Raw genomic sequence first — 27,628 nt, forward strand, 5'->3', positions numbered from 1 at the left:
TGCAAAGCTAGGAGTAACCCCTGTGTATTGCCGGGTACGACCCAAAAAGAAAAAAATTGAGTATCTACATTTGTATCTTGACATAAACAAGTTTACTAAGTCATGATTTCTAGAGAGCTTTGTATATGAACATTTCCTATTAGAAAGTAAACATACCTTTCTATGGTTACATAAACAGCTTTATTCATAAGAAAAAAAACAATTAAGACCACCTAGAATCTTTTTTGGTCATAACATTTTACCTTCTTTTGTGTGTGGTTTTTTTTTGGTGGGTTTGTCATCTTCAGAGTCCTCAGCTGAACTGTTTGAAGGCATGTGAGCCCAACAGCCCTTCTCCTGAAGCAGTCTGGTCACATCATCCAGTTCATGTGAGTCCTTAGGAGCCCTATAGTTAGACACATGATCCACTCGAATAGTTTGTCCTTTGATCTAAGACAAAAAGCCAACGCATCATCAAAGACAGCCCTCCTTCCAAACTAAGTGATCCACACCAACTTCCTGATAATTCAATCTCTGGGAAAATCTCCAACACTGTTTGCCCAACTGGTGTGTTTGAGCACTTTTTCCCAGCTAGCAATTTTCTCTGCTCTCAGGGAAACCACATGGGGCCTGAGGGCTACTGAGCCCCTGAGGCAAGTGCACTAGCATCATCGGTCAGTTTACCCCTGTGTGCCATACAAATATTTTTGTGCTCTATTTATGTCATGACATAAAAAAAAACTCTGGGAAATTTTGTGACTAGTTCACACTTATACTTTGCTGTGAAATACAAACTCTGTGCAAGGAACAAAATAGTAATTACTCACATCAAACAAAACCATTTCATTTTTCAAGCATAGACTTAAAAATTCTTTTTTGATGTTGGGGGTGTTGAGCCACTACTGAATGTGCTCAGAAGGTCATATAGGGTGTCCAGATCATAACCCTGGTCAGCCACAGGTAAGGTATGAGCCTTACCCACTGTAGGATCACTTCAGTCCCCGATACATACTTAATTCTATAGGCATCAGGCACTCTACATTCCCAAAGTCTAGCTTTTATTGTTCCAATACAAGGTCTGATTTTAGTCTTATCTTTAAGTCTAATCTACCTCTTTTCATCTATCCTATTTCCCATTTAAAACACTTTTGAGGGGTTGATGCGATAGCACAGCGGGTAGGGCATTTGCCTTGCACGCGGCTGACCCGGGTTCGATTCCCAGCATCCCATATGGTCCCCTGAGCACCGCCAGCAGTAATTCCTGAGTGCATGAGCCGGGAGTAACCCCTGTGCATTGCCAGGTGTGACCCAAAAAGCAATAAATAAATAAATAAATAAATATTTTTGAGGGGCCGGAGCGATAGCACAGAGGGTAGGGCATTTGCCTTGTAGCTGACGGATCCAGGTTTGATCCCCAGCATTCCATCCCCAGCAAGGCCAGAAGTAATTCCTGAGTGCAGAGCGAGGAGTAACCCCTGAGCATTGCTGCATACAACCCGAAAAGAAAAAAATGTTTTGAAAACCATTCCTTCTTTGAGTCAATTTGAATATAGGCTCCATAAAATGGAAACCTATATCCCCATTCCATGCTATCCTTGAAACTACTGATTATTGGTGCAATCATTGATACATTCTCCACGAGTCACTCTCCTGGGCTGGAGAACTACAGTGTTGAGGAGGGAAAGGTAAGAAACAAAGGCCTCCCTGGGTGGGTGGAGAAATAGCTAATACTGAGGAAGAAAAAAGTGCTGACTGGGGCAGAGGCCCATGTAATTGCTTCCTAGAACCATTTTTCCACACCCCTGAAACTCTTTATGTCTCATCCTGGTGGCCCCTGGGACTTTCTGAACCAGGGGAAAAATAAAACTAAACTACTACATCAGAAACCTTCAGCAAAATCCTGTTTATTACTTATACCCACCTTGATGCCATTAAAATTGTCAACCTCCAGTATTGTGCTCTGCTGGACTTCATAGCAAAGGAAGCAGAAATCACTTGGATTTCCCAGGCTTCTTATCCTGTACCAGATTTATGGTAACAATCTCACCGTATCTATTTATTTACAAAAAAGACACACTATTAGAAATAAAATGTTCAGAATGCTTGACAAACAAAACTTAAATACTGAGTATAAAAGACGAAGCTAGAACCAGATGACGAATGAAGATTAACTATAAAAAGGTATACGGAGGGAACTAGAGCAGGACAGTGGGTAGAGCTCTTGTCTTGCATGCAGTCAACCGGGTTCAATCCCTAGCACCCCATATGGTCTCTTGAGCCCGACCAGGAGTGATCCCTGAGCACCACTGGTGTGGCACCCCTAAACAAGACAAAAAAAGTTACTCAAGGATATAATAGGAAATGTCCCATTTAAAAAGTGAATGAAGAGATGAGTAGTGCCTGCCATAGAGGCAGGCTGGGGGGTGGGGGGAAGGTGATGGGAGGGGAAACTGGGGACACTGGTGCTGGGAAATGTAAACTTGGGAGAGATGGGTGTTGGAACACTGACTGAAACCTAATCTTGAACAGCTTTGTAAGGGTCTAGCTTACAGTGACTCAATTAAAAGTAGAAATAAAAAGTTTAAAAATAGTGATAAAAATTAAGACTCAAAATTCCCCCCACCAATTAATATATCCAATCATTCCCAGGAGAGATCCCAGAGCACAGAGCCAGGAGTACTTCCTGAGTAGAGCATGGTGTCACCAGGACAACAGTAAATCTGGTAAAGTGCTTGCCCTGCACACGGCCGAATGACGTTCAATCCCGGGCATCCCATACATTCTCCCGAGCACCACCAGGAACGATTCCTCAGCGCAAAGCCATGACTATTGCCAAGTGAGGAACAAAAACAAAAACAAAATAATATTTTTACTAGAGTCACAAAAAGAAAATATCAAACAGAAATCTTAGTGCGTTTCAGCATATGCTTTGTAGGTAGGCCACCTAGGCTCAATCCCTGGTATCAAATGGTCCCCCAGGCACCACCAGAAGTAATCCCCCAGCACCGAGCTAGGGAAAGTTCCCAGGCATCACTGGAGTGGGACAAATAACAAAAAGAACAAAAAAAAATTGATGAATACATTATAAACATAATCATAGACACAAAATTTCTGCCAAAATCTAGCATCTTATAACAGAAACGACTAAAAACAGCTAAAGTGATTTCATGAACTATTTACCTATTTAATGGCTGGAGCAATAGCACATTGGGTAGGGCATTTGCCTTGCACGTGGGTGACCTGGGTTCAATACCCGGCATCCCATATGTTCCCCAAGCACCGCCAGGAGTTATTCCTGAGTGCAGAACCAGGAATAACCTCTGAGAATCGCTGGGTGAGACCCAAAAACCAAAATAAATAAATAAATAAATAAATAAACTTGAGGGGTCAGAGTAAAAGTACAGTAGTGTGGGCAGTTGCCTTGCAAGTGTCAGACCCGGATTTGATCCACGGTATCCCAAATGATCCCCTAAGAAGCACCAGGGAATCTTTCTGAGTACAGAGCCAGGAGTAACCCCTGAGTATTGCCGTGTATGGTCCAAAAACAAATATAAATAAATACATAAACTTGAGAGACCCGATGAAGAGTACATTGGGTAGGGCACATGCCTTACACATATCCAACCTGGGTTCTATTCCCAGTAAAAGATCCACCTAGCACCACCAGGTCTAATTCCTGAATGCAGAGCCAGGAATCAACCCTGAGCCCTGCAGAGTCTGGCCAAAATAATAAGTAAACATATAAATAATGAAAAGACTTGAACAGGGCTGGACAGACAGTACAGGGGTCAAAGTGCTTGCCTTAAATGTGGCAGACCTGGCTTAATCTTTGGTATGACAAATGGGCCCTGAGCCCTGAAACAAGGGGTCACTGACAACAGAGCCAGGAATAAGCCATGAGCACCATCAGGTATGACCCCAAAAGAAAAATAAACTACAAATTGTATCTTAAGTAAAACTTTTTAAAACTCCTCAAAGAAACATAGAATTAAATAAATATAAAAATATCCCTTGTTGGGTTTAATGGCTCTAGGGTGAGATACAAAAATCTTCACACAATTTTCTCAAAGAAAACATTTCTGAATCATTTGTAACATATTATTCATAGCAAACAATAAAAAATAAATTACCTATGGCTTTCTTTGGGGGCAGGCTTAACTGGTGGACGGACAACCTGAAACAATGGGGGTGAGAAGGTGTAATGAAGGTAGAATTGGTGTTGGGATACTGAATGTAATAAATTCTTGTGAACAACATTATAAAAATAAAATTGAGGGGAAAATATCGTTTGTTGTTGGTTAGGATAACCCAACATAACAAAGGCACTAAAAATCCTTCTCAGGTTGCACTTATTTCTAGAATATAAAGTAACAGAATGGGAGACCAACACCCAAGATTAGTAGAAATAAGTACCAGGAGGATTACTCCACAGCTAGGAAGCCGGCCTCACATGTTGGGGGAAAAGGCAGCTCAGATAGAGAAGGGTGCTAGGAGGGCCCAATTGGGAGGGGAGATGCAGGGTGAATGTAGAGTATAGACTGAACATAATGGCCACGTAATAGCTCTACTGCAAACCACAACACCCAAAAGAAGAGAGAGAGAGCCAACAGGGAATGCCCTGCCACAGTGGCGGGGTGGGGTGGAAGGGACGGGGCGGGGTGGTGGGAGGGATGCTGGGACCATTGGTGGTGGAAAATGGGCACTGGTGGAGCGATGGGTACTCGATCATTGTATGACTGAAATGCAAGCATGAAAGTTTGCAAGTCTGTAATTGTACCTCATGGTGATTCACTAATAAAAAATTTAAAAAAAAGCAAAAATAAAAGTCCTTCAAAAACTAATATATAAATTTCACGCAATTCCACTTTTAAAGTGCACACATTTTTTCCCCTGGAGCAGAGTAAATTGTTTCCAACATTCTTGTGGAAAAATGAACATAAGAATAACTAGGAATGGGGCTGGAATGATAGCACAGCAGGTAGGGAGTTTGCCTTGCACGTGGCTGACGCGGGTCTGATTCCCAGCATTCTACATGGTGCCCCGAGCACAGCCAGGAGTAATTCCTGAATGCAAAGCCAGGAGTAACCCCTGTGCATTGCCGGGTGTGACCCAAAAAGGGAAAAAAAATAAGAACTAGAAAAACTCTGAATAGCTCATAAGATTAGCTACTTGGTATGTGTCATGAATAAATAAACCAATAAAAAGGAAGAAAAACACCAAGAAAGTCAAGCGTATATGAATTAGTATACAAATATGGTACGGTTAATGTTTCAATTTACAAATATTAGCCATTTGAAAAGACAAACTGAATCCATGTCCCACAAATATTCATAAAAATAACTATAAATGGATCAGGGATTTCAATTTATGGCACTAAAATCTTACACATGAGAAAAAAAAGAGCAGTGGGTGAGTAGAAACACCTATAATTGATTACAAATCCAGAAACATGAAAGAATGATACACTTTGCCACATAAAATAATCAAACGGCGGCGGGGGAGGGGGAGTTGGTTCAGAGTCCACCAGAAATGATTTCAGAGTACTGAGCCAGGAATATCAAAGCACCACAGGCTGTGGCCAAATAAACAAAAAAAAAAGCAAAACCAGAAAACAAAAACCACATATGGTCGCTCGAGCCTACCAGGAATAAGAATCCTGGAGTACAGAGCCAGGAGTAAACCCTGAGCACAGCTGGGAGTGCCCAACCTCAAAGGAAAAACATACAGAAATAAAATCAAAGAGAAGACTATAAAAGGTACCACGTGAAGAAAGTTTGAGGGTAATGAAACTGAGCTTCATTCTGATTCAGGCGATGATTACAAAATAATTGCACTAAAACTTACAGGGGCTAGGAAGATGGCTCAGCATTACAGCACATGTGAGACACTGTTATCAATACTCAACAAAAACTTTTAAAAAATGAACACCCTAAAAATGAGTTTTATCCTATAATAAATACCCAGAGGTGCTCGGGGGTTAATCCTAGCTCTATACTCAGGGGTCATTCTAGGCACTCAGGGGACCAATGCTGGACATTAACACAGGGTCAGCCCCATGCAAGTGGAAGCAAACATACACAAATGGGACTACATCAAACTAAGAAGCTTCTGCACTTCAAAAGAAACAGTGGCAAAAATACAAAAAGAGCCCACAGAATGTGAACGAATATTTACCTAATAAATACCCATCTGATACGGGATTAATATGCAGGATATACAAGACACAAGTAGAATTGTACAAGAAAAAAACCTCCAACCCCATGAAAAAAATGGGGGGAAGAAATGAACAGAAGTTTCCTCAAAAAAGAAATACAAATGGCCAAAAGGCACATGAAAAAATTCTCCACATTGCTAGCCATCAGGGAGATGCAAATCAAGACAACAATGAGATATCATCTCACACCACAGAGACTGGCACACATTCAAAAGAACAAAAGCAACCAGTGCTGGCATGGATGTGGGGGTAAAGGGACACTCTTTCACTGTTGGTGGGAATGCCCACTAGTCCAGTCTTTCTGGAAAACAATATGGACAATTCTTCGAAAACTAGAAAGTGAGCTTCCATATGACCCCACAATAGCAATTCTGGGACTATATCCCAAGGATGCAAAAAAGCACAGTAGTAATGACATCTGTACCTCTATGTTCATTGCAGCACTGTTCACAATAGCCAAAATCTGGGCCAAGTGCCCAAGTGCCCTAGAAACTTTGGGGCATCTATACAATGGAATACTATGCAGCTCTCAGGAGAGATGAAGTCATAAACTTTGCTTATAAATGGATAAACATGGAAAGTATCATGCTAAGTGAAATGAGTCAGAAAGAAAGGGACAGACACAGAAGGACTCCACTCATTTGTGGAGTATAAAATAAATAAAAGGTAAAAGGTAAAGGCCCTCCCGTTGATCATCGATTTGCTCAAGCGGGCCCAGTAACGTCTCCATTGGAGACTTTGTTGTTACTATGTTTGGCATATCGAATCCACCACGGGGAGCTTGCCAGGCTCTCTGAGATGGGCTGAGGAATTGAACTCGGGTCGGCCATGTTGGCTGCGTGCAAGGCAAGCGCCCTACTGCTGTGCTATCACTCCAGCCCTTGTGGAGTATAAAACAACATAACACGAGGCTGACACCTAAAGATAGTAGATACACAGGACAGATAGATTACTCCATAGCTGGAAGCCTGCCTCATGAGCAAAGGTGAGAAGGCAGCTGGAATATAGAAGGGATCGCTAAGAAAAAGGTGGCTGGAGGAATCGGTTGGGATGGGAGATGTGTGCAGAAAGTGGATAAAGGATCAAACATGGTAACCTCTCAGGGTCTGTATTGCAAACCATAATGCCCAAAAGTAGAGAGAGAATATGGGGAATCATGTCTGCCATGGAGGCAGGGGGAGGGTGGGAAAAGGGGGGAGTATACCGGGAATATTGGTAGTGGGGAATGTGCACTGGTGGAGGGATGGGTGTTTGATCATTGTGTGACTGTAACCCAAACATAAAAGCTTATAACTTTCTCACGGCGATTCAATAAAATTTACAAAAGCAGGCTGTGATGGGGGGAGACGGGGGGTGTGAGGGATACTGGGATCAGTGGTGGTGGAGAATGGCCACTGGTGGAGAGATGGGTATTCAATCATTGTATAAATGAATCCCAAGCAAAAAAATTTGTAAATCCACAATTGTACCTCATGGTGTTTCACTAATAAAAATCTAAAAAAAAATTTAAATGTAAAAAAAAATAATAGCAATCCCATAAATAAAAGAAAAATTATATTACCCCCCCAAAAAAAATAAAAACCAGGGTTACCCACATGCAAGACAAGCACCTTTATCCTGGTACTTTCTCTCTGGCAAAATAAAAAAGACTAAAATTTTTATAATTTACATGACAGATCAAGGACCACAAAGCAATTTTTCTCCTACAATAAAGAGATTATCAGCAAGTTGGGGAGATGGCTCAAAGGGCTGGTACAACTGCATTGCATGCTGGAGATCCAGATTTGATCACCAGCACCACATGGTCCCCTGAGCACCAGTGAGAACGACCCTGAGCAATGGACTGGGAGTAGCCCCTAAGAACCACTGGGTATGGCCCAGAGACAAAAAAAGGGTTTTATGAGACCGGGGATGAAACGGAAGAAAACCAAAAGGTTCATCATAGTTCTGTATCAGTGTTGATTTCCTGATGGCCTTAGTTTTTGGAAACACAAACTGAAAGATCTTGGTACTGACCTGGAGGGCAGCACAAAGGCACTTGCCTTGTGACTGGGGTTCAATCCCCAGCATCCCATGTGCTACCCCAAGCACCACCACGAGTAATTCCTGAGTGCACAGCCAGGAGTAATCCCTGATCATCGCCAGGCATGGTCCAAACCCACAAATCATGTCTTGCAATGGACTCTCTGATAACTTAGTAAAATCAGAAACTGTGAAACAGGTAAAAATAGCAATAACAAGTGCAGATGTCACTCTGACTATACGTTTTTTGCCTCTCTGGGATATATTCCCAGGATGGTATTGCTGGGAAAAATGGGAGCTCTATTTCTAATTTTTGGAGAATCGTCCATACTGTTTTCCAAAAGGGTTGGACCAGTCGGCATTCCCACCAGCGGTGAAGGAGGGTCCCTTTCTCGCCACATCCACACCAGCATCGGTCGCTTTTGTTCTTTTGGATGTGGGCCAGTCTCTGTGGTGTGAAATGATATCTCCTTGTTTTGATCTGCATCTCCCTGATGATTAGTGATGTAGAGCATTTTCTCATGTGCCTTTTAGCCATTCGGATTTATTCTGTGCGAAAGTTTCTGTTCATTTCCTCGCCCAATTTTTGATGGGGTTGGGTGTTTTCTTCTTGTGGAGTTCCGCCAGTACGTTGTATATCCTTGATATCAACCCCTTGTCGGATGTGTATTTGGAAAATATCCTTTCCCATTCTGTAGACTGTCTTTGTACTTTGGTCAGTATTTCTTTGGAGGTGCAGAAGCTTCTTGGTTTAAGATAGTCCCATTTGTCTATCTCTGTTTTCACTTGCTCGGCCAGTGGCGTGACATCTTTGAAGATACCATTAACTTCAATATCATGGAGGGTTTTGCCAACTTTGTGTTCAATGAACTTTATGGATTCCGGTCTGATGTTGCGGTCATAAATCCATTTTGATCATACTTTTGTGCATGGCGTTAGGCAGAGATCTGAGCCCACTTTTTTGCATGTAGCCATCCACTTTTGCCAGCACAATTTATTAAAGAGGGTTTCGCTGCTCCATTTCACTTTTCTTGCCCCCTTACAGAAGATTAGATGAGCATATGCTTGGGAGGAGATGTCAGTATATTCAAATCGGTTCAATTCGTCTGCAGCTCTGCCTTTGTTCCAGTACCATGCTGTTTTAACTATTACTGCTTTGTAGTAGAGCTTCAAGTTGGGGAGGTTGATTCCACCCATTATCTTTGTCCCTAGAATTGCTTTAGCTCTTTGTGGGGGCTTATTGTTCCATATAAGTTTCAGGAGTGTTTGCTCCATTTCTTTGAAGAATATCATGGGTATCCTTATAGGGATCAGCACTCTTTCCAATAGCCACAATCTGGAAAAAACCTGAGTGCCCGAGAACAGATGACTGGTTAAAGAATCTTTGGTATATTTACACAATGGAGTACTATGTAGCTGTTAGAAAAGATGAAGTCATGACATTCACATACAAGTGGTAATACAAGTGGAACTATCATGTTAAGCGAAATGAGTCAGAAAAAGCGGGATAGACACAGAAAGTTTGCATTCATCCAGGGAACATAAAGCAACAAAATCGGAGACTAACACCCAGGAGTGGCCGAGATTAGTACCAGGAGTTTTGCTCCATGACTTGGAGGCCAGCCACACGTGCTAGGGGAAAAGGAAGCTCAGATAGAGAAGAGAGCACCAAATAAAGGGTGTTGGGAGGATCCTCCCAGGGTGGGAGAAGCATGCTGAAAGTAGACTATAGACCAAACATGATTGCCACTCAATGCATCTCTTGCAATCCATAGGACCCAAAAGGAGAGAGAGAGAGAACAAAAGGGAATGCCCTACCACAGAGGCATGTATTAAAGGGTGCGATGGGGGGATGGGGAGTTGGAGGGATGCTGGGACCCGTGGTGGTGGAGGATGGGTGCTGGTGGAGGGATGGGTACTTGATCACTGTATAACTGAAACCCAAGCACAAAAATTTGTAAGTCTGTAACTGTACCTCATGGTGTTTCTCTAATAAAAAATAGTAGTAGCAATTAGGTCCAATGCTAATATTCAGGGACTTGGCTAAGGGAATACTGTGGCATTCCTTGCATTTTATAGTTTTTCTGTATTACGTCTGAAATAAACATATAAAATACATTAACATGAAATATAAGTAGTATTTCAAAATAAAAAGCAAAGAAACAGTAGAGGAATCGGTTAAAAAGGCCTCTTTAGACCTCAAATTGAAAACTTTTCAACATGAAAGAATAAAGGCACAGTACTATCACACATCAAATTGGGGTGGGGGAAGGACACCCAGGAGAGTTCTGTGGCAACTTCTGGCTCTGTGTTCAAGAAATCATATAAAGTGCTCAAAAATGAACCACTACTGTAGCCAAAAATGGTATGCAAGGCAAGGACCTTAATCTATGTATTCTCTCCATCCTAGTATATCACATTTTTAAAAATCAATTAATACATGTCACTGTCACTGTCCTCTCATTGTTCATCAATTTTCTCCAGCGGGCCCAGTAACGTGTCCATATTGAGACTTTGTTGTTTCTGTGTTTGGCATATTGAATACGTCATGAGTAGCTTGCCAGGCTTTGCCGTGCAGGTGAGATACTCTCGGTAGCTTGCCGGGCTCTCCGAGAGAAGCAGAGGAATCAAACTCGGGTCGGCCATGTTGGCCGCATGCAAGGAAAATGCCCTACCCGCTGTGCTATCGCTCCAGCCCATTAAAACATGATAAAATGATATAACAAAACTATATCCATATTCTATCAAGGAGGCTTGTAAAATCACTAATGAGGAACACAACACTAGAAAAAAAATAGGCAAAGTACATAGCATACTAAAAAGAATAATGACCTATTGATCTATGAAAAAGATGTTTAATGTCACTGCTGATGAACCAAGCTCCTGAAAGCATGCAGCCACATTTCCGGCCGCATGACCTCTCGGTGTCTAGTTCTCGCTCCCAGAGAGCCCAGCAGGTTACCAACAGTATCCCAACAGCATGGCAGAGTCTGGCAAGCTCCCCATGGCGTATTCGATATGCCAAAACCCAGTAACAATGATGGCTCTCATTCCTCTGACCCTGAGAAAGTCTCCAATGTGGAACTTGTGAAAATCTCAGTTGAGGACGAAAGGAGACCTTACTGGTGCCTGCTCAAAGAAATCGATGAACAATGGGATGACAGTGCTACAATGATACAGTGATGATGAATTTAAAAGCAAACGAAAAGATAAAGCAAGTGCTCGCTTTGGCAGCACATATATTAAAATTGGAAAAATACAGAGATGATTAGCATGGCCCGTGCACAAGGATGACATGCAAATTTGTGAAGCATTCCATATTTTAAAAAATTTTTAAAAATAAAAGAGAAAGCAAGGAAATACAAAAACTGAAAACATGGGATCTACGCTGCAAACACGGAAACTTGTCATGCTCGTGCCAAGTTTTCAGGTGGAGGATGATGTGGGGGTTGAGGTGGGAGGGAATAAGGGAACACTGGTGGTAGGGCTGATGATGAAATAAATGTCTAAAACTCAACTTTCAATGACTCTGGAAACCACAATTCTTTAATAAGATAAATTTCAGAAAGAAAGTCAATGGCAAATAATTTTAAAATAACAAATCACTGTTGATTAGAATTCAGAAAAAGGGGGCATACTATTGAGCGGAAAGCCGGAAAACCTTTATAGAGAGCAATCTGAAAATAATATAAAAACATCTTAAAGTAACATTTAATAGTTAGCAAAGAGGGACTGGAGAGACAGTACAGCAGGCAGGGTGCTTGACTTGCACAAAACCAAACCATATTAGATAACCACATATGGTCCCTAGAGCTCCTCAGAAATGATACTTACACAGAGACTAGTATGGCCTCAAAACGAAAAAAAAATTAAAAATCAGTAAAGAGAAAACTAGCCACATTAACCCAATAATTTCACAAAGAAGAGCAGCATGCTAAAATATATATTATGGTTTAATTTCTAGTAGTAAACTACTGGAAACACTGCTCACAAATAAAAGACAATTAAGAATTTAAAAAAAAAAACTATGCAGTTCATTTGCCAATGGTTGTTTGTTGTCCTTAGGTTTGTCTCCAGAAAACACACTTTTCCAAAATTCCAAAGACAGTTCCATCACCCTACAAAATCTCTCATATTACCCCCATAGAGTAAACCACTCTGCTCGAACCCAATCCTAGACAAATGATCTAAATCAAAAATGGTTTTCAAAGTCATTATTAACAATGCCAAAAGGTCTTTATGAAGAGCACTGTGGAGCGAAAACTAGAATACACATACTAGCTGACCATCACTCAATAGAAACAAGACAAAAACATCTAGATCAATAGGTCTTCAAACACAAGTCCATGGACCAGTATGCAGGCCAGTGATATTGAAGGATGCAGCCCTAGATGAGAGACTAGACAGGAACAGATACCATGAAGAAATGTAAATCATGTGCTGTACCTACTGTGAACCTCCCCAACACCCAGAAGCTAGGAGGAAGACACCTCAACCCCTGCCAGAACTCTCAGCTTGAGTGGGATGGCCAAAACCTATACCTATGGCTCACTTCTCATAAAAAGCATTGCCAAGTTTCTTTCCCACGGCCTTCTAACCTCTGTTGTACGCATCCCCTGACCAGAAACTACTGTCCCCTAAGCTCTCCAGCCACAGAAGATCTGGTCGGCTCACTAACCTCACACTTATCTGAAAACAAAGAAAGCAAACTACAACCAAAACCATTAGTTCTTTTCCCCTACATCCTGTATACTTTGCCTAAATGGATAGTGTCACACAGGTGTGGGCAGAGAAAGGCTGTTATCCCTAGTCTGTAGGGGGTCAAAAAGAAACCTTGTAGGGGAACTGTAGCTATCTAAAAGTCCTTTCATCTGCTCTACTATAGATCCAAGTTTAAAAAGTCTCAATGAAAGATCAAGGAAATATCCATAGAGAAAATACAGGGGGTACAGCCCTTACTTGCATGCAGCTGACAGGAGTTCAATCCCCAGCACCACACACCATGGGCGGTTCTGGGGCTGGAGCGATAGCACAGCTGGTAGGGTGCCTGCCTTGCATGTGGCCGATTCCTGATTCAATTCCCAGCAGGCCATTCGTCCCCTGAGCAATGCCAGAAGTAAATCCTGAGCCACGAGTAACCCTTGCACATTGCCAGGTGTGACCCAAAAAGAAAAATGAAGAGTGATTCCTAAGCACAGTCGGGAGTAACTGCTTGAAGGACTCTGCAACGAAAAATAAAAAAAAAAGAAGAAGAACAAAAGCAATAGAAACAGAGCCGAAGCCTAGAGACAAATTGTTGGATTTTCCAGACTGGGAGAGCTCTAGATCTACGTCCTGGGTAGAACTAAAGCAAAATCTTGAATTGAGCTCTCCCTATGCAGAAATGCCAGCCAGCTTACAATTTGTATGGAAACAAATTTCATCACGGAAGAAAATGACACAGATAATCTAGAAAGGAGAAAATTAAAGCGAACTTACTGGGCAAAAACACAGATAAACAGCACCTTCAGTCAGTTCATAAGGAAGTCCACCTAGAAGAGAAAAATCACATTTCAGTTCAAACATTTACCAAGCATGTACTATCTACAAGGCCCTAGGCCTAGCCTTGAGGTTATCAAAAAAGAGGATCTGAACTCACAATCTAATAGAATACATTACACCAGTAGTAGCACTGTCCTCCTGTTGTTCTTCGATTGCTTGAGCGGGCCCAGTAACGTCTCCATCGTGAGACTTGTTGTCACTGTGTTTGGCATATCGAATACGTCACGGGTAGCTTTCCAGGCTTTGCCTTGCGGGCAAGATACTCTCAGTAGCTTGCCAGGCTTTCCGAGAGGGGCGGAGGAATCAAAACCGGCTTGGCCGGGCCGGCTGCACACAAGGCACAGGCCCTACTGCTGTGCTACTGCTCCAGCCCACACCAGTAGTATAGAATAGTTTTTAAGTTTGAACATGGAAAGGTCAAGAAAACCACCAATGGACCCAAATAAATTTTCCTCAAAACCCCCAATTTGTTTTTGTTTTGAAAATGTTTTGTTTCAATGATCTTGCCACATTCAACTATGCTCAAAGATCACTCCTAGAGATATCCAGGGGACCCTATGTGGTAAGTGGTGAGCAACTAAGGAAAGCCAATTTCAAGGCCTTACCTACATACTATTGGTGTCCCTCAAAACAAAAAAATTGTAGGCAAAGGAGTTAAGTTTCCAACAACACAAATGTATCTTAAAATACATTATCAGCAGTTAAAGAGATAGTATAGCAGATGCTCATCTTACATGTACCAACCCAACTTTGACCCCAGCACCCAATATCATTCCCCCATGCCCAGAAATGATCTCTGTATGTAGAGGCAGTAGTAAACCCATAGCACAGCAGGTGTGGCCCCCTAACCGAAATATGTGTATGGATATATGATTATATATACATATATGTGTGTATACATATAAATACATATGCATGTATGTATCTGTGTATATGTGTATGTATATACATACACACACACATATATATATATATAAATATATATATAAAGTTGACCAGAGTCATACTACAGCAGGTAGAGAGCTTGTCTTATATGCAGCTGGCCTAGGTTCAATCCTGTGCACCAGATATGGTCCCCAAGCCCCAACAGAAGGAAGCCCTGAGCTCAGAAACAGCAGTAATCCTGAGCAATACTGCCTGTGGCTCAAAAATACAAAAAGAATTTAAAGTCATACGCTCTTTATACACCATAGGTACCTTCAAAAAATGTTTTCAAAGGGGTCTTCCAAGCAGAGCCCAAGGACCATTCCCTGGATACTGGGTCAGACAACTCACTCTAAGGCCCCAAGGATGTGGTGATACACTGACACTACAGCTTGGGGAACCTCCAGTGCCACCTGGAAGTGCGCTGGGGCCACCAAGGCTGCATGGGTTGATGCTGTGAGCAGGATTTTAGTGCTGGGGGACACTAGACCTACTTTAATAATCTGCAACCCTGGGGCTGGAGCAATAGCATAGCGAATACGGCGTTTGCCTTGCACGCGGCCGATCCAGGTTCAATTCCCAGTATCCCTTATAGTCCCCTGAGCACTGCAAAGGGTAATTCCCGAGTGCAGAGCCAGGAATAACCACGTGCATCCCCGGGTGTGACCCAAAAAGCAAAAAAATAAAAAACAAAACAAAACAAAAACTGTGCCCCTAACCCACTATCTCCTTGCCCCCCCAAAAATCAGTTTAAATATGCAAATATCAACCCTACCTCTCAAAGACTAAAGATTAAGAAGGAAACTTTTAGGCATTTCACAAAAGTAATGCCTTATTAAAATATAACCTACCTCACCGAATGGGTTTATTAGTATGACTCATGAGATTGTTCAAAGCAGCCAGGAATGTGCCCCAGAGAAACCAAGGAGAGGAAGGGGAAAGTGAAGAGGAGCAGGGGGAAGGAGAAGAGAGGAGTGTGGGGTAGAGGAGGAAAAAGGAAAGAGGGGGAAGAGGTAGAAGAGAGTAGGGCAAAGGGGGGAAGGGAAATGGGAAGAGGAAGGTAAGGAAAAAGAAAAGAGGGAGGGCATGGGGAAGTGGAAAGCGGGAGAGGTGGGAGGGGTAGAGGAAGGCAAAATAAAGAGGAAGGAGGAGGGATAAGGGGAGAGGGAAGAAGTGGGGGGAAGAGAGGCATGGGAAAGTCCAGGGGGAGAGAGAGAAAACTGAGGAAGGGGAGGGAAAGAGGAGGAGGGGAGAAAAGGGGAAGAGGAGAGGGAAAGAGTATGAAGGGGAGAAGGGAAGAAGGAAAAAGGGAGAGGATTATAAGAGGATGAGAAGGGTGAAAGGACAGGGACTGGAGCGATAGCACAGTGGGTAGGGCGTTTGCCGTGCACGTGACCAAGCCGGTTTCGATTCCCAGCATCCTATATGGCCCCAGGAGTAATTCCCGAGTGAGTAAGCTAGGAGTAACCCCTGTGCAAGGCCGGGTGTGACCCAAAAAGTAAAAAATTAAAAATGAAGAATACAGGAAACTGTACAGCATTAAATAATAGAGGAGGACAGGGGATGAGGAGAGCAGGGAGAATGGGAATAAGAGGGGGAGAGCACGGGGAGGGTGAAGGAGAGGGCAACGGGAGGGGGGCAGGCCAGGGGCGTGGCCACTACATAGGCTGCGTGGCCTCCCAGAAGTGGGTGTGTCCTTCTCCTGGCCACAGTTATATTTCCCAATCTGAGCACTCAGGACTTTCATCCCATACTTTGTCTCCTAATACCGACCAAAAATTTCTGACCACCTCTACTACAATATAACAACATCCCACTGGCCTACTCTACTTCTAACAAAAGGCCAGTATGAAATAAGCTATACAATCTCAATCCTAAAAAGCACCTCCTCCAAAGCTTCACTCAATGTCAGGGCTGGAGCGACAGCACAGCGGTAGGGCGTTTGCCTTGTACACAGCCAACATGGCCGACACAAGTTCGATTCCTCCGCCCCTCTCGGAGAGCCCGGCAAGCTACCGATAGAAAGTCGGACTCTAGACTGGGAGAAGGGTGGCTACCATCGACCAATCTTAACCAAAATCCTTTCCCACGATAAGACGGAACAGTGCCTGTGATTTCAGCATTCTACCTCTAGCAACCAAAGCAACATGAAGAAACAACGCAAATCTCCACTACAAGGAGAATACGAAGAAAAGAATCGCGAATCCTCAACCGAGATTGTCCACAATTATGCATGCTCTCTTTGAATAAGAGTTCCGGGACAAAATGCAGAGGGTCTTCAAGGATCTACTCAAAGAGTCAATGGAAGAGATGTCCAGAATACTAAAAGGAGAAATGAAAGAAACAATAGAACAGATAGTCGAGAAAATACAGGAAGAAATGAGAGCAGAAATAAAATAGCTACACAAAGAAGCGTCACAAATAAAGGATTCAGTAGGTGAAATTAAAAAGCAAGTAAGTACCCTTAGCAATAGGATAAGTGCAGCTCAAGAGAGGATCAGCGAGCTTGAAGATGAGCAACAGAAATCTCATAGGGAACAACAAGCAATTTCCAGGAAATTGAAAACACAGAAACTCTCCCAAACAGTTTCTATGAAGCCCATATCTCTCTAATACCAAAAGGAAACAAAGACACCACAAAAAAAGGAAACTACAGGCCAATATCCCTGATGAACACGGATGCAAAGATTCTCAACAAAATACTAGCAAATAGATTTCAACAACTCATCAAAAAGATCATACACCATGAGCAAGTGGGATCATCCCGTGGATGCAAGGATGGTTTAACATTCGGGAATCAATCTACATAATCCATCATATAAAAAAAGAAAAGATAAAAAGCATATGATCATATCAATAGATGCAGAGAAAGCATTTGACAAGATCTAGCACCCGTTTATGATGAAAACTCACGCCAAATTGGGGAGAGAGGGGACTTTCCTCAATATAGTTAAAGCCATCAACCACAAGCCTACAGCAAGCATCATCCTCAATGGGGAATAACTGAGAGCCTTTCCCCTAAGATCAGGGATGAGACAAGGATGTCCACTGTCTCCACTACCGTTCAACATAGTACTGGAATTACTAGCATTAGCGATTCGGCAAGGAAAAGAGATTAAGGGCATCCAAATAGGAAAGGAAGAAATCAAGCTCTCAGTATTCACAGATGATATGATACTATACTTAGAGAACCCTAAAACCACTACCAAGAAACTCCTAGAGGGGCTGGACCAATAGCACAACGGGTAGGGAGTTTGCCTTGCACGCGGCCGACCCAGGTTCAATGTCCCCGCATCCGACATGGTACCCTGAGCACTGACAGGGGTAATTCCTGAGGGCAGAGCCAGGAGTAACCCCTGTGCATTGCTGGGTATGACACAAAAATCAAAAAAAAAAAAAAAAGAAACTCCTAAAAATGATTGACTTGTATCATAAAGTGGCAGGCTACAAAATCAATACCCAAAAGTCCATGGCTTTCCTATATGCAAATAGTGAGAGAGAAGAAAATGACATGAAGAAAACAATCCCGTTCACAATTGTATGCCACAAAATCAACTACCTAGGAATTAGTTTAACTAAGGAAGTACTTCTACAAAGAAGTGATCGTTGATGTCAAGAGAGGGGTGCAGCAGGGTGATACCATTTCACCGAAACTCTTCAGTGCCACCCTCGAGAACATCATGCGACGACTGGAATGGGAAGGAATGGGAGTGAAGATAGATGGTCGGCAATTACACCACCTCCGCTTTGCTGATGGCATTGTTCTAATAACACCAAACATCAGCCAAGCGGCACAAATGCTGGCCGACTTTGACCGTGAGTGTGGAAAGGTAGGACTACAGCTGAATCTTACGAAGACAATGTTTATGAGAAACAGCCTCGTTCCTGACTCCCCATTCACTCTCAATGGAACGACCATCTCCGAATGCAACAGCTATGTGTACCTAGGTCGAGAGGTCAACATGACAAATGACCTGGCACCCGAGCTGCGCAGGAGGAAGAGAGTGGCTTGGAATGCCTTCAAGAACGCCGAAGAAATAGCTAAGAGGACGAAGAACCTCCAGCTCCGGGCACATCTCTTTGATTCCACTGTTCTTCCTACATTAACATATCCCTCAGAGACCTGGGCCCTACGCAAACAAGATGAGAACGCTATTCATGTTTCCCAAAGAAGAATAGAAAGAGCTATGCTTGTAATATCACGTTTCACTCAAATGAGAGAAAGAATCCGGAGTTCTGACATCCGTCGACGATCAAGAATCAGGGACGCTGTCTCATTTGCCAACGTGTCAAAAATCAGATGGGCTGGTCACATAATGAGATTTAAAGACGACCGCTGGACTAGAGCTGTTACCGACTGGATTCCACGGGATGTCAAAAGACCGCGTGGCCGCCCACCTACCAGATGGTCAAGACTTCTTCGTCAAGATCATGAACGATCGGTTTGAGGCCCTTCATGTTCCCGGAGCGAACAGATGCCATTGGGCTACACTAGCACGCGACAGGGACAAATGGAGATGTTACTGGCGCCCGCTCGAGCAAATCGACGACTAACGGGAAGTTAAGTGATTAAGTTAAGGGAAGTGAAGGAAGTAAAGGACGTGTACAAAGAAAACTACAAAACGCTGCTTCTGGAAATAAAAAGAGGACGCGAGGAAATGGAAAAATATCCCCTGTTCATGATCGAGAGAATTAATATTGTCAAAATGGCAATACTTCCCAAAGCACTGTACAAATTCAATGCGATCTCTATTAGGATACCCATGACATTCTTCAAAGAAATGGAGCAAACATTCCTGAAATTTATATGGAACAATAAGCCCCCACAAATAGCTAAAGCAACACTTGGGAAAAAGAAAATGGGAGGAATTAACCTCCCGAACCTCAAATTCTACTACAAAGCAGTAATAATTAAAACAGCATGGTACTGAAACAAAGGCAGAGCTGCAGACCTATGGAACAGGGTTGAATATACTGGCATCTCCCGTCAAACAAATGCTCATCTAATCTTTGATAAAGGAACAAGAAATGCGAAGTGGAGTAAGAAAAGCCTTTTTAACAAATGGTGCTGGCAAAACTGGATGACTACATGCAAAAAACTGAGCTTAGACCTCTGCCTAACACCATGAAAAAATGTAAGATCAAAATAGATCAAAGACCTCAACATCAGACCGGAATCCATAAGGTACATTGAAAACAAAGTTGGCAAAACCCTCCATGATATTCAAGCTAATGGTATCTTCAAAGATGCCACGCCACTGGCCAACCAAGTGAAAAGAGATAGACAAATGGGACTATCTTAAACCAAGAAGCTTCTGCACCTCCAAAGAAACACTGACCAAAATACAAAGACAGTCTACAGAATGGGAAAGGATATTCTCCAAATACACATCCGACAAGGGGTTGATATCAAGGATATACAAAATACTGGTTGAACTCCACAAGAAAAAACACCCAACCCCATTAAAAAGTGGGGCAATGAAATGAGCAGAGACTTTCTCGAAGAAGAAATCCGAATGGCTAAAAGGCACACGAGAAATGCTCTACATGATTAAGCATCAGGGAGATGCAGATCAAAACCACAATGAGATATCATTTCACACCACAGAGACTGGCCCACATTCAAAAGAACAAAAGCAACCTGTGTTGGCACGGATGTGGCGAGAAAGGGACCCTCCTTCACTGCTGGTGGGAATGCTGACCGGTTCATCCCTTCTTGAAAACAGTATGGACGATTCTCAAAAAATTAGAAATTGAGCTCCCATTTGACCCAGCAATACCACTCCTGGGAATATACCCCAGAGAGGCAAAAAAGTATAGTCGAAGTCACATCTGCACTTGTTTGTTCATTGCAGCACTGTTGACAGTAGTTAGAATATGGAAAAAATCTTAGTGCCCGAGAACAGATGACTGGTTAAAGAAACTTTAGTACATCTACACAATGGAGTACTATGTAGCAGTTAGAAAAAAGGAAGTCATGAAATTTATATACAAGTGGTACTACATGGAAAATATCATGCTAAGTGAAATGAGTCAGAAAGAGAGGGACAGACATAGAAAGATCGCATTCATCTGGGTAACATAGAGTAACAAAATAAGAGACTAACACCGAAGAACAGCTGTGATAAATACCAGGTTGTTCACTCCATGGCTCAGAGGCAGACTCTAGGGGTAAAGGCAGCTCAGATAGAGAAGGGAGCACCAAATAAAGGGTTCTGGGAAGATCTGCCCAGGATGGGAGATGCATGCTGAAAGTAGTCTATAGACCGAACATGACTGCCACCCAATGTCTCTTCTGCAGACCACAGCACCCAAAAGGAGAGACAGAACAAAAGGGACTGCCCTACCACAGAGGCAGGGTGAGATGGGGGATGGGGGTTGGAGTGGGATACCGGTATTGGTGGGGGTGGAGAATGGGCACAGGTGGTGGGATTGGTACTCAATCAATTCTATAACCGAAACCCAAGCACAACAACTTGTAAGTCTTCAACTGTACTTCATGGTGTTTCACTAATGAAAAAAAAAATAAAGATGGGATGGGAGGGTGAGAAACGGAGGGGAAAAATGAAAGCCTGGAAAAAGAACAGAAATAAGGGTGCTGGAAAAATGGTACAATGGGTAAGGCGCTTGCCGTGCCCGTGGCCAAAATCGTGGGTCCCATCTCTGGCATACCATATAATTCCAGACACCGCCAGTCGTGATCCCGGTGCACTGAGCCAGGAGAAACGCAGGAGCACCACCAGGTGTGGGCCCCAAAATAAGAAGCAGAAATACATGCCGGCAGGGCTGGAGCGCTCGTGTAGCGGGTAGGGCAATCGTCTTGCATGAGGTTCGATCCCTGGCATCATCCCTGGACCATCCCATAGGTTCTGTGAGCACCGCCAGAAGGAACTGCTGAATGGAGAGCCCGGAGTGACGCCTGACCACCTCTGGGTGTCACCTAAACGAGGAGGGGGGGGGGGCGCGAGAGCCAGGGAGAGGAGAGGAATAACGGGAGAAGAGAGGCAGAAAGCTGAAACCCTCCCTGGAAAGCCAGGAGGCGGGGAACCCGAAGCGCACCGCGGCAAAACTCACCCAAGAAGATCCAGGCGCTGTCCTTGTACTCGGGGTGCCAGGACACCTTCTCCGCCACCCCCAGCTGGACCCCTCGCTCCTTGAGTTCCTTGATTAACTTCAATTTCGTCAATGGGCTGCGGAAGTTGCCGCAGAGTAAAGAAATGTCCCAGCGACCCAGACGCCGAACTAGGTCTCCACTGGAAGAGTCACGGCCCTGTCCAGAATTCGCGACCCCCGCCCCCTCGGACGCTTCGGCCCCCGCCTCTTCCCTCAGCTCCTCCCGCCCCGCATCCCAATCCCCCAGCCCCGACCTCCCACACTCCACGTAGGACAACCGGAGCCTTACTTCATCTTCCACAGGTTTCTGCTCCAAGATGACGATGTAACGACCTCTGGAAAAAGCCGTTCAACGGCCGGTCGCCCGGCTTCAGCGCGTAATCCCATTGGACTAGAGCTGCCCCGAAAGAGACCATTTAATCCGGAAGAGATTAGGCACGTCGGGACGTAATGCGAGGAACGCATGCACACTAGAACCGGCACGTGTCTCACGGGGACAGTTTAGCTTTTTCACCCCTCCGTTTCCCCCTCCCCATTTCCTTTCTCATTCCCCTCTCCCCTCTTCTCCCTTCCCCTTTATGTCCACTTGGCTTTCTGGGTCCTCCTCTCCGCCTCTCCTTGCTCTGCTCTCGCCCTCCTCCTGCCTTTCTCTCCCACTCTCCTTCCTCTTCCCCCTCTCCGTGCTCTCCCCATCCCCTGTCCTCTATTTTTTAATGTCGTGCATTTTCTTTTATTTTTAATTTTTTTTACTTTTTGGGTCACAACAGGCCTTGCACAGGGGTTATTCCTGGCTTATGCACTCGGGAATTACTCCTGAGCCCATATAGGATGCTGGGAATCGAAGCTGGTTGGCCATGAGCAAGGCCAACGCCCTACCCCCTGTGCTATGCTCCAGTTCCTGTTCTCCCTTTACCCTTCTCATCCTCTTATAATCCTCTCCCTTGTTCCTTCTTCCCTTCCCCTTCGCCCCATCATCCTCTTTCCCTCTCCTCTTCCCCTTCCCTCCCCTCCTCCTCTTCCCCTCCTTTCCCGATTTTCTCTCTCCCCCCTGCCTTTCCCATGCCTCTCTTCCCCCCACTTCTTCCCTCTCCCCTTATCCCTCCCCTTCCGCTTTTTTTGCCTTCCTCCACCCTCCCAGCTCTCCCCGTTTCCTCTTCCCCATGCCCACCCTCTTTTCTTTTTCCTTCCCTTCCTCTTCCAGATTTCCCTTCCCTGCTTTGCCCTTCTCTCTTTCACCTCTTCCCCCTCTTTCCTTTCTCCTCCCCTATCCCTCACTCCTCTCTTCTCCTCCCTGCCCCTCTTCACTTTCCCCCTCCTCTTCTTGTTTTGCCTGGGACACATTCCTTGCTGCTTTGAACAGTCTCATGAGTCATACTAATAAACGCATTTATAGAGGTAGGATATGTTTGAACGAGGATTTACTTTTCTTAAATACCTAAAAGTTTTCTTTATAATCCTTAGTCTGTGTGAGGTAGGGTTAATCTTTGCACATTTCAACTGATTTTGGGGGGCAACAGGATAGCGGTTTAGGAGCGTAGATTATTAAACTACGTCTGATTCCCGCAGCACTAAAAGCCCTGTTCACAGCATCAAAAGATGGCCCCAGAGACTGCCAGGTGGCACTGGAGGTTCCCCAATCTGCAGAGTCAGTGCAGCACCACATGCTTGGGCCCTTCCAGTGAGTTGTCTGACCCAATATCCACGGGATGGTCCCTGAGTTCTGTTTGTAAGGCCCCGTTAGAAACACTTAATTTTAAAGATAGCTATGGGGGATAAGGAACGGATGACTTCAACAATTTTTTTTTTGTATTTTTGGGCCACAGTGGTGCTCAGGCTTACTCCTGGTTCTGAGCTCAGGGGTTCCTTCTCGTGCGGCTTGGGGACCATCTGTGGTCCAAAGAATTGAACCTGAGCGAGCTGCATAGAATACAAATGCTCCACCTGCTCTAGCATGACTCTGGTCCACTTTATTTCTATATAAACACATACATACATATGTATGTGTACACACATATGTATACACACATATATATGCATATACAATCATATCTATACACACATATATTTTGGTTTTGGGGCCACACCTGCTGTGCTCAAGAGTTACTCCTGGCTTTACATTCAGAGATCACTCTGGGCTTGGGGGAATCATATTGGGTGCTGTGGATCAAGGTTGGGGTGGCTACACATAAGGGGAACATCTGCTATACTCTCTAACTGCTGATAATATATTTTAAGATATATTTGTCGTGTTGGAAACTAACTTCTTTGCTTACAAAGTTTTGGTTCTGAAGGCCAAACAGTATTCGGTTAAGGCCTTGAACTTGGCTAACCTTAGTTGCATACCACTTTACCACCTGCCATTTATGGTCCCCTGAGTACCTCTAGGAGTGATCCTTTCGCATAGCTAGATCTCGCTACATAATTGAAACAAAAAATTTCAAAACATAAAAAAATGGGGGTTTGAGGATAGATTAGTTTGGTCCATTACTGGTTTTCTTTAGTTGTTGTTGTATTTTGATTTTATTGAATCACCATGAGAAAGTTACAAGCTTTCATGTTTGGGTAACAATCACACAATGATCAAACACCCATCCCTTCACCACTGCACATTACCAACCACCAATATCCCTGGCATATTCCCCTTTCCCACCTGCCCCCTGCCTCCATTAAAGACAATATTCCTCACATTACTGGTTTTCTTGTCCTTTCTATGTTCAAACTTAAACAATTTTCTATACTCAGAGTAACCCCTGAGCATTGCTGGGTGTGACCCCAAAAGCAACAAAACAAACCAAATTTAATTTTTATTATAGTGTAGGAAACGTGCTTACAAAAGTATTGACCTGTACAGTGTTCAAGATTTTTGGTTTGTATTTTGTATACACAGAACAGCAGACTGTTTATTGCCATCAAGTAATCAGGGAGAGCACAGTTTCTACAAAATGCTTTTCTTAAATTTCAGTGGGATTTATAATTTTACAATATTGTCAATGATAAGATTTCAGAAAACAAACTTTAAACACCACAATCCATACCATAGTCTCCATTTCTCTTGACTGATATTAAAACACCCCAATGAAAAGTGCCCACCTCCACCAGTGGAGGTTTTACATTTTTCTTTCATTTTTATTGCACTGAAAGTAATACATTATGAAAGTATTAACATTTATGGTTTTCAAGTACAACGTTATTGTACATTGGAAAGCACCAAAGTACCAAAGACCCTCCACCACTGAATTTTTGTATAAAATATGTATGTATATTTTATGATAGTACCAATATTATGGGGCTACAGCGATAGCTGTGCGGGTAGGGCATTTGCCTTGCATGCAGCCAACATGGCTAACCCGAGTTCGATACCTCTGCCCTTCTCAGAGAGCCCGGCAAGCTGCAGAGAGTATCTCCCTGCAGGGCAAAGCCTGGCAAGCTACCTGTGAGGTATTCGATATGCCAAAACAGTAACAACAAAGTCTCATAATGGAGACGTTACTGGGGCCGCTCGAGCAAATCGATGAACAATGGAGGACAGTGACAGTGACCAATATTATTTAATTCATTTTAATTTACCTGAATATTTGAGATAGTTATAAACTTTTCGTGATCAGGTTTTTGACATACGATGTTCCAACATCCATCATTTCACCAAATACACTTCCACCACCAATGTCCTGAGTTTCCCTTCTACCAGCTCCACACACCCTGAGCCACCAAGTGTGCCTGTAGACAGGCATATTTCATCTTGTCTCTCTGTCTCCTTTTGGGCTTATGGCTTCCAATACCGATACGGAGAGGCCATCATGTTTGGTCAGTTACCCAATTTCAAAACACATCTCCATCCAGAGAAATCCCTTCCAACCATCATTGTCAATATGGTCCCTATTCTGATCCCAACTGCTCTGTACTCAGGAAATGATCTGCTGTGCAGGGGATCAAATCACGTGGGCCCCAAGGAAGGAAAGCATCTAATCTGCTGTACTATTGCTCCAGCCATATAAATTTTTAAGTATAAGTGACTACTCACTAAAGTCTGGTGGATCTTACCCAATCAGATCAAGCTCACCAGATGAAGCTAATTTCTTGTCTTCTGTGGTGTTTTCTTGCTAGAATCTGGCAGAAAAACATATCGGGAAAATAGTATGTCCCAGGCAAGGAAAAGATCAGGAAACTGCAAGTCAAACCCACAAGAGAACTATCACTTGGTATCTGCCAGGGAGGTATCTAGAAAATATCAAACACTTCATCACTTGGTATCTGTCAGCAAAATACCAGACATCAAATGCTGAGACAGAGTCCTGGGATGCCAGGGATCAAACTGATGGGCTGCATGCAAGGCAAGCAAGCATGTAGGAAATCTTTCCCACTGAAATCGCATCTATTTCAACAAGATCGAAGTCACTCTGAAGACAAACCTTTCAAATGCAAAGCAGGTAGCAAAACTTTCCCACGAAAGTCATGCAGAATTCAGCAATATCAAATTCATACAGTATGAAATTCTAGGGGTGTAAAGCATGTAGGAAATCATTCCCACTGTAATCTTACCTAATTCAACAATATGGAAGTCACTCTGACGAAAAACCTTATCAATGTAAAGTAAGTACTAAAAATTTCTTACTAGAGTTATGTAGAATTCAACAATATCAAATTCATACAGTAAGAAATCTGAGGGGTGTAAAGTATGTAGGAAATCTTTCCCACTAAAATTATATCTAACTCAACAATATCAAATTTAAACAGGTGAGGAACCTCACGAAAGTCACAACTAAGTCAACAATATTAAATTGTTACAGGTAAGAAACTCCATGAATTTTAAAGGAGTAGGCAGGAAAATGTACCCAAAAAATCCTATATATTTCAATTAAAAAAAAAAGTGGGAAATTATGGAATCCTCCAGTACAATTGGCAGGCTTCCAAACATGGACCAATCCTGCTGGTCTTCTTCCCACTGTCCTTGGGTGGTACCTTGTTTCCTTACACCTCAAATAGGTTAGAGTCCCTGATGAACCCCTTTTTCTATGATTCTCTTCACTTAGCAGAACTCCATCCAATCACATGGAAGGTACAGCATTTTCTCTCTGCATTTGGACCAATCCCACCCCAGTCCAGCCCACACAGAGCTCAGGGCTTACTCTTGGCTATGCACTCAGGCAACTATACGGATGTCTTGGACCAAACCCGGTTGATCACATACAGGGGAAGAATCTTACCGGATGCATACTCGCTCTAGCCCTAGAAATACTCATGCATAAGTGAGTATCCTCAAAATTCTAGTGGCTTTTACCCAATCAGATCAAGCCTCTCCAGAAGAATCTCACATCTTAACTTCCGAGTTGTTCTCTTGCTAGAATCTGACAGACACATATATCGGGAAAATAGTGTATTCCAGGCAAGTGAAAGATCAGTAAAATTCAAGTCAAAATTGCAAAAGGATTATCAGTTGGTATCTGTCTGCAAGATATTAAGAAAATATCAAACACTAATCACCTGGTAACTCTCAGCAAAATACCAAACATCAAATGCTGAGACAGAGTACAAGGATGCCAGGGATCAAACTGATGGGTTGCATGCAAAGCAAGCAAGCATGTAGGAAATCTTCCCAATGAAATCGCATCTAATTCAACAATATCGAAGACACTCTGAAGATAAACATTTAAAATGTGAAACAGGTAGCAAAACATTCCCAGGAAAGTCATGCAGAATTCAGCAATATCAAATTCATGTAGTACAATATTCTCTGGGTGTAAATCACGTAGGAAAAGCCTCCCACTAGAATATCTAATTCAACAATATGGAAGTCACTCTGACGAAAAACCTTATCAATGTAATGCAGGTACTAAA

General features: G+C 43.2%; 1 non-coding gene and 1 pseudogene across 1 annotated transcript; one reads left to right on the plus strand and one right to left on the minus strand.

Moving 5' to 3' along the window:
- Positions 1 to 228: 228 nt before the first annotated feature.
- LOC130018095 (RNA-binding motif protein, X-linked 2-like) lies at positions 229 to 27,006 on the minus strand (annotated as a pseudogene).
- Positions 11,434 to 11,540, plus strand: LOC130018107 (U6 spliceosomal RNA). Its single transcript, XR_008791474.1, has one exon. It is a non-coding gene; the product is annotated as a U6 spliceosomal RNA (small nuclear RNA).
- Positions 27,007 to 27,628: the final 622 nt, after the last annotated feature.

This window comes from Sorex fumeus, unplaced genomic scaffold (assembly GCF_029834395.1).
Source record: "Sorex fumeus unplaced genomic scaffold, SorFum_2.1 ptg000236l, whole genome shotgun sequence".
In the NCBI taxonomy this organism is placed as follows: Eukaryota; Metazoa; Chordata; class Mammalia; order Eulipotyphla; family Soricidae; genus Sorex; species Sorex fumeus.